General features: G+C 42.0%; 1 long non-coding RNA gene across 2 annotated transcripts; it reads left to right on the top strand.

Annotated features, from left to right (window-relative positions):
• Positions 1 to 1,131: 1,131 nt before the first annotated feature.
• On the top strand, positions 1,132 to 5,121 carry LOC124655534. 2 transcript variants are annotated; one of them, XR_006988722.1, is made up of 4 exons: positions 1,132 to 1,157; positions 1,323 to 1,411; positions 4,448 to 4,500; positions 4,814 to 5,121. It is a non-coding gene; the product is annotated as an uncharacterized LOC124655534 (long non-coding RNA). The 2 variants fall into 2 exon arrangements; XR_006988723.1 differs by lacking the exons at positions 1,132 to 1,157; positions 1,323 to 1,411 and adding an exon at positions 4,276 to 4,298.
• The last annotated feature ends 1,270 nt before the right edge of the window (positions 5,122 to 6,391 follow it).

Raw genomic sequence — 6,391 nt, forward strand, 5'->3', positions numbered from 1 at the left:
CTGTTCCAAATCAATGCGGATCGCACGTTGTTACTGCTACAGTGAATTTGCTCTCCCACTTTTCACTCTAACCGTTGGATCTGTAACTTCCTTTTTCACTTGTTCAGCTTCTTGTCGAGTCAATGACGCCTGGGGCCAGTCGCGTATGGGGTCCGGCCGCAGAGACAGACCCGCACGCTTGTTCCCGTCGCTTTTCTTTGACTTCCACTCGCATCGCCTTGCTTTTCGCGTGTGCGTTGGAGCAGCCGGTGAAAGTGAAACCTCGATCGGTGAAACACTTTTCCCCAATCAGCCGCCTCCTCCCCAATCCAATCCTCTCCTCGTCTCCTCCCCAATCCCTGACTCTTTCCTCCTCTCCAATCCCCGCTTCCATCACCACACAGGGCTGTGAAGAGGAGACGGGTGGAGGCGCGCAGGAGGAGCCTCTGCAAGACCGCGTCCTGGAGGAGGGCGGCGGGACTAGACGGGACGACAGCGGGAGGAGGCGTTGCAGGAGCAAGGCGGCGGCGCGTCGCCACAACCGGCTGGTGCTCGAGCCCGCCAACTCTTCGCGTTGCTCGCTGACTCCTCGCGTCACCTGCTCGTCAGCCGCCCCCAAGTCAGATGACGATGCAAATCAATGGAGGTGGAGACCATGGAGGAGAGGAATGATGCATGGAGATGCCGTGGTTAGCGACGGACCGCTAGCGGCGGGCGACGACCAGGCCAGGCAAGTCCATCTCGTCCCTCTCCTCTCGGTCTCTCTCTCCTGCACTCTGGGCGACGACCCCCAATGCCTCTGCTACACCTCTTTGCTTCTTCCCCGGATAGCCCACTGGTATTTGCCCCCTTCTCTTAGTTCTCCACCTGAATCCACTTTAATTTGCCTTCTTAGGGTTACTATATCTGTATGATTCACGTGAAAGATTTTCCAGGTGAAGAGATCCCCTTTTTGGATCATGAAGAGTATGGAGCTTCTCAGATTTCTGAGGGAAATTCTGCGGAGTCTGATTAGCGTCAGGTGGTTCTACCCAGCTTTATTGGTTTCTACCCACTCATATGATTCTCTCCTCTTCAAATTTATTTTTCTTTTGCACATAGGGTTTGGGTGTGCAGAAGATTTTCATAGCAATGACAATTGCAAAATTGGTGTTGTCCATGGTTACTATAGCCTGAAGGTATACAGAACCTTCACACCTCTCTTTCCCTTCTCTCTTCTCATGTAATTTTTTTACTCCACTTGATATGCCCGTCTTTTACTTTAACTCTAGACTGAATTAATTATGTTACAACATTATTACGGCATAATTTTGTAAATATATGACAATTTTATGCACCGTTAGGACCATCCACGGCAAGTCGAATCTCGAATGGCATGTATTTATATGGATTTGAGGCGAACCAACTGATTCTACCTTGTTGTCATATCATTGTAAGTCGCTCTAATCCTTTGCTTACACAGATGCACATGATTTGCCAATTTGTTCAGTGTGTTAGATACTTCGATTGCTGGTCTTTTTAGGAAGTGTCACGTGCCTAAGGTTTCAGACTTGCAATGGTTATGACGGATTTAGTAATAGCTGACCATATGGCCTGTGACATTCAACGTGTGGTGGAAAAGAACTCACCTCCATGGTTGATGCGTATTAGTGCCCTAGGTGTCCAACTACATGAGCTGATCCAAGGTAACCTTCTTTTGTAAATTATTATTTTGTGAGTTTATTTATTGTTTCTGATTTTGTGTGTGTAAATCATTAGTTAGCTGTAATGGAAATGTGGAAGGTTAGAGTTTATAATGCTCATTTACTTTCTGATATGTGAGGTGTAGTAACATACTACTTGGCGGCGTGCTGCGGAAAAGGTGGGGTTGCGATGTTTTGGCGGTGGTGTAAGTGCGTCAGCACGGAGGCGATTGTAGTGGGGGTTGGGGCAGCATTCGCGTAAATACTAAATGGATTTTCTACCCCTTGTTAGCCCTTTGCTTCTGAATATTAGCAAGGGAGATTGAGATTCTAGGATTCAGAGAGCCGATCTGTAGGTATTGTTTTATTGCCATGTGTATATAGTCTGTTATGGGCAACCATCTCATTTTTCCCTGTATTCTCTTCTCTTCTTGGGTTTATGGGATGCTCCAGCAGCTGCTTCAGTGGCCGTCAGATCTTGGTGGGTATCTGTTAAAACTCTGCGAGTCGTGCACAGAGGTGTATCTTCAGGACAAATGGATTTTAACCATGCAAAGCTTCTGTATGGAGGTGGATCTTGCGGTGGTGTATGCAATCTGACTGACCTATATGCAGGTAAATCTAGCGGTCGCTGATACCGGGGAACACTCGAGGAGATACATTGCCAAAGTTCTGAAGGTAACCTCCATTCCCTGCTTTAGTTCGGGTACTTGCTTGCCGTGTTTGGTGTGTTTGTTGTTGGCTTGGATGTTAGATCTGAATGTTGTCTTCCTCTCGGATTCAATAATATGTGCATACAACATTACCCAAAAGGGGATGAACCTGCTCACTGCTTTGTCTACTGATGGAATCTCTTCGAGGGTATAAAATCCGTCTCTCCACCTTCCTACTCCACGAGTTCTGATTATGTTTATTTTGCATTATAAATTTTGTTCAAAACATCCTAGCAGCAAGAGGGTGCTCCGCATATTTATTCTGATCAACCATTATATCTAATCCTGCTATGTCCGTCGATGGATGGAGCTTAGCTAATGCCCTTGTTGGATAGCCGACATTAGGAAGTATAAAAATATGGTTTGGTTGAACCTACACCAAATGCTTTGCTTCCTTCTACAGTCAACCTCACTGTATCTTTAAATGTGTGCTAACATGCCCATGAGGCAGGCTGCTGTCAAGATGATGAGGTGACAGGAGGATGAGCGTCGGCGAGCCACAGATTTTGGAGCGGCCGATGACGAGGACATGGATCCCAGTGTATATATAACATCTCTTCGCTTTATTATTATCTGAATTCTGCGTGGGGAAATCCAGATGAATTTGGAAATGAAAATATATATTTGTTTAGTTATTGTTGCAGCAGTATTATTATCTGAATATCTCCTGGGAAAATTCAGATGACTTTAAAAATAAACCGATAGATTTGTTTCATTCATTGCACTAAGCATAATATGATATTTAAATGATAGGGCTTGCTGCTTAGGAATTGGTTCATTTGGTTGTCACACACTGGACATTGTTTTCTCTTGTATTTATCTGTTCCTTAGAAAGTACAGCTTTGCATGTGCATTATATACCTATTTAATGACTGCTATCATGAGTCGTGTGCTTTCCATTACGAGATAATATATGAGATTTTCAATATCTTGCCCAGAAACTACAGCTTTGCCCGTGCTAGAAGTATGGGTTCTATATACTTATTTGGTGAGTACCGCCTAGAAAAGGATTAGTGTACTCGTTTGACGATATATCTGTGCCTGAGATTTGATTTCACAGAGTATACAAGGGAAGGGGTGTTGCACGTATAAAGAGCTCCGAACTGTTGAAAATAAGACGTTCTCCCACCAGTAAAACTCCATCTAGGTAGCCTGATGTTATCTATGGTACCCATTGCCGAAGCTAGCTGTCCTGACATATTCCTATAAATCCATGCAACTTATCCACTTTCCAGCATGTCTAATTGTAGTGAAACCATACAAGTGTTTCCTGTGCAGTATTTCATCCCATTTCCGTTTTGGTACATACCGAACAAATTTTGTTGAGAGGTTTAATATAGTTGGAAGCCATAAGGAAGTCGGGGATGAAGGAGCTGACCACCATCGAATGTGTCGTCTGCTATCCGAGCCATGTATACAACAAACCCGGTATGTCAGCACATTTCTTTTATATTGGTCACTTCTTCGGAAGTGTTTTATGCAGGGTAATTATTTCGATTGAAATATATTTCTGTGCAAGGCGGGGTACATATTGACTAACTTTACTAGCCCCAAAGTCAAGTGATTTGAACTGTTTCTGGGCCGGTAATCATCTCCCCCTTATTCATGTTTTTCACTTCCAGGCCATGAATGCAGTTTGGTATTTGATTGAGTTTGTGGTTAATCTTAATTGTTTGATCCAAATATTAATTGACTGACTCACTTATGTCCCTCATGTTCTTTTTAGAAAATTTGATCAGTTTTTGTCCATATAAAAATATAGGTATATGCATATATCCACCTCTGTAGTACTTCAGTCTGTGGTCCTCTAGAGGATTCCAAAGAACACTTTTTGGTGTATTCTGATATCATGTTGTAATCGCTTCCAGAAGGGCTGCTGGGTCGTCGACTTTGTGCGTGGTGGCGACCTGCTACCGTCGCCAAGGTTTCTTCTTATGTTTCTTCACTTCTTGGCAGCTTGTAGCCTTTGAGGCACAGTTTTTTCTACGCCTTTAAATATATTAGTCGTCGTGTGTGCATTTGGGCTTATTGGTTGTACTCAGTTTGCTTGGTCTCGTTTTGTTTTTGCTGCAGAGAGTGTATGTTTTGGAAGGGTTGAGCAGCGATAGAGGTTTCTTTAGTCCTAGGTGAGCACTTAGATTCTTTATTTTTTCCTTCATAATACTGCAAGATTTTAATACTTCAGGGACATATGAATAGTATGATCTCTCTCTCTTCCAGATTTGTTACTACCAAGAATGCTTTTGGCGTTGTCCTATTACCTCTTGTATTTAATAAAAATGACACAAAGTCATCAGTTTAGTTGGCATTGTCATCAGTTTTGTTGAGCTCTTCCAATGAGCTTCTTCCAAACGTTTTGTCATCAGTTTTGTTAGTATTTTACATGTACTCTGGTTCGAATTCGATTTATTTATAGACTCATGTCATCCGATCTTGCAGTGAGGTGGTGGTGGTGTCCCTGATGAGGTTTGTCGCCTGCATCTTCTTTTCCGTAAGCCATCTTGCCAAATTGGGTTTCAGAGTTCCGCCATGAAAGGTTTCGTTCTTTTCTATGGTCACCGCATATCATGCGGAAGTTCATGAAGCGGCTGCGTGATATGAGGTTGTGGCCCTCTTGATCTTGTTTCAGTTTTCTCTTTCCATATAGGTATCTCATGTGAGGTTGGGGCTTGTTGTCTTCGGTGTCTAACTTAAACTGCACAAGCTTCCAATGAAACCTTTTGGACAATGCACACTGTATTCCGTGAATATGTGTTCGCCTTAATGTCGCGGTTGAATCTGTGTTGTTCACAACGGTTTTGCCGACTTGTCGAATATTTGGCTAGCTTGGATTGTTGAAAATCCTTATATATAATCATGTGGGTCATAGCAGAATAATTTGCATCATAATTAAATATATGCTGGCACTGCCAACGACTCATTAAACCTATGTGTTGAATTGCATGATATGCTTGTAGCATAAGGTTTTCAAGTTTTCGGTTTTTTTGCATTGTATCCTCACTTTATGCAAGTGAAGTTTTTCTTAGCTTATTTGTAAAATATGTATACATTGATTCTTAAAAGCTTAAGTGAAGAAATGTCCTAACCAAATATGTAACTTCAGGTTTAAATTCCTAATTTGGTGCAAATAACTTAAATGAATGGATATTATTCATAATGTGTCAAGCTTCCTTGACTGTCCCAAATCTTCTGCCCGGCAGCTCGCCTCATCAGGTATTTCTCAGTTCTCTTATATTGTCTCTGCACCTAACGATCTCATCTTGTTTACTTCTTGACCATGCCATGCTGCTTGTTTTAGCCACTGTTGAATGATGCTAATTATGCTTGTCATTTTTATTATGTTTTAGCCACAACCTGATGTGTTCTGCTAGGTGTGCGTGTGTTGTTGACGTTGTGGGCTACTGCTAGATGTGTGCCTATCTGAATTCAGCAGAATAAGACAAGCACATTTTCGGAAACTGTGGAGCCGCAAGTTCTTTGCAATTTATCGTCGTGTGTTTAATTGTTTATGTAGTAGAGCAAACAATCTGTGCTGATGTAGTCTCAAGGTAGTGAGCGATTAACAACACCATATTGCATAAATAGTCCACGGCTTTTCCATTTTTTAAAGTAGGAGCAGGACTCCAGATTTTCAGCTTTGTTTTTGGTAGAACTTATTGACAAGGTTGATTAGAATTTCTATCCTATTCTCTACATGGAATATGACAGCAATATGTACATTTATTAATTATGCACCAGTGCAAATTTGCTTTCACTAAGAAAAAGTGTCGTTTTTTGTTTGATCTCGCTCCCTGGTTTTCTAACCAAACAAATCAGCAAACACAATTTTGTTGTTCTTACTTTAAACAGCCAAAATGTTGGTCAGTGATATTTAATTATTTCATCTCTTAGACTGCACTTTATTTGGCAAGAGCTAGCAGATTTTTGACATGTACTAATTTATTTCAAAAACCTTCTGGCCTTCTGGGTATGCATGGACTGATTACTATGAATACAATTTTGTTGCGAGAGGATGAT

This window comes from Lolium rigidum, chromosome 5 (assembly GCF_022539505.1).
Source record: "Lolium rigidum isolate FL_2022 chromosome 5, APGP_CSIRO_Lrig_0.1, whole genome shotgun sequence".
In the NCBI taxonomy this organism is placed as follows: Eukaryota; Viridiplantae; Streptophyta; class Magnoliopsida; order Poales; family Poaceae; genus Lolium; species Lolium rigidum.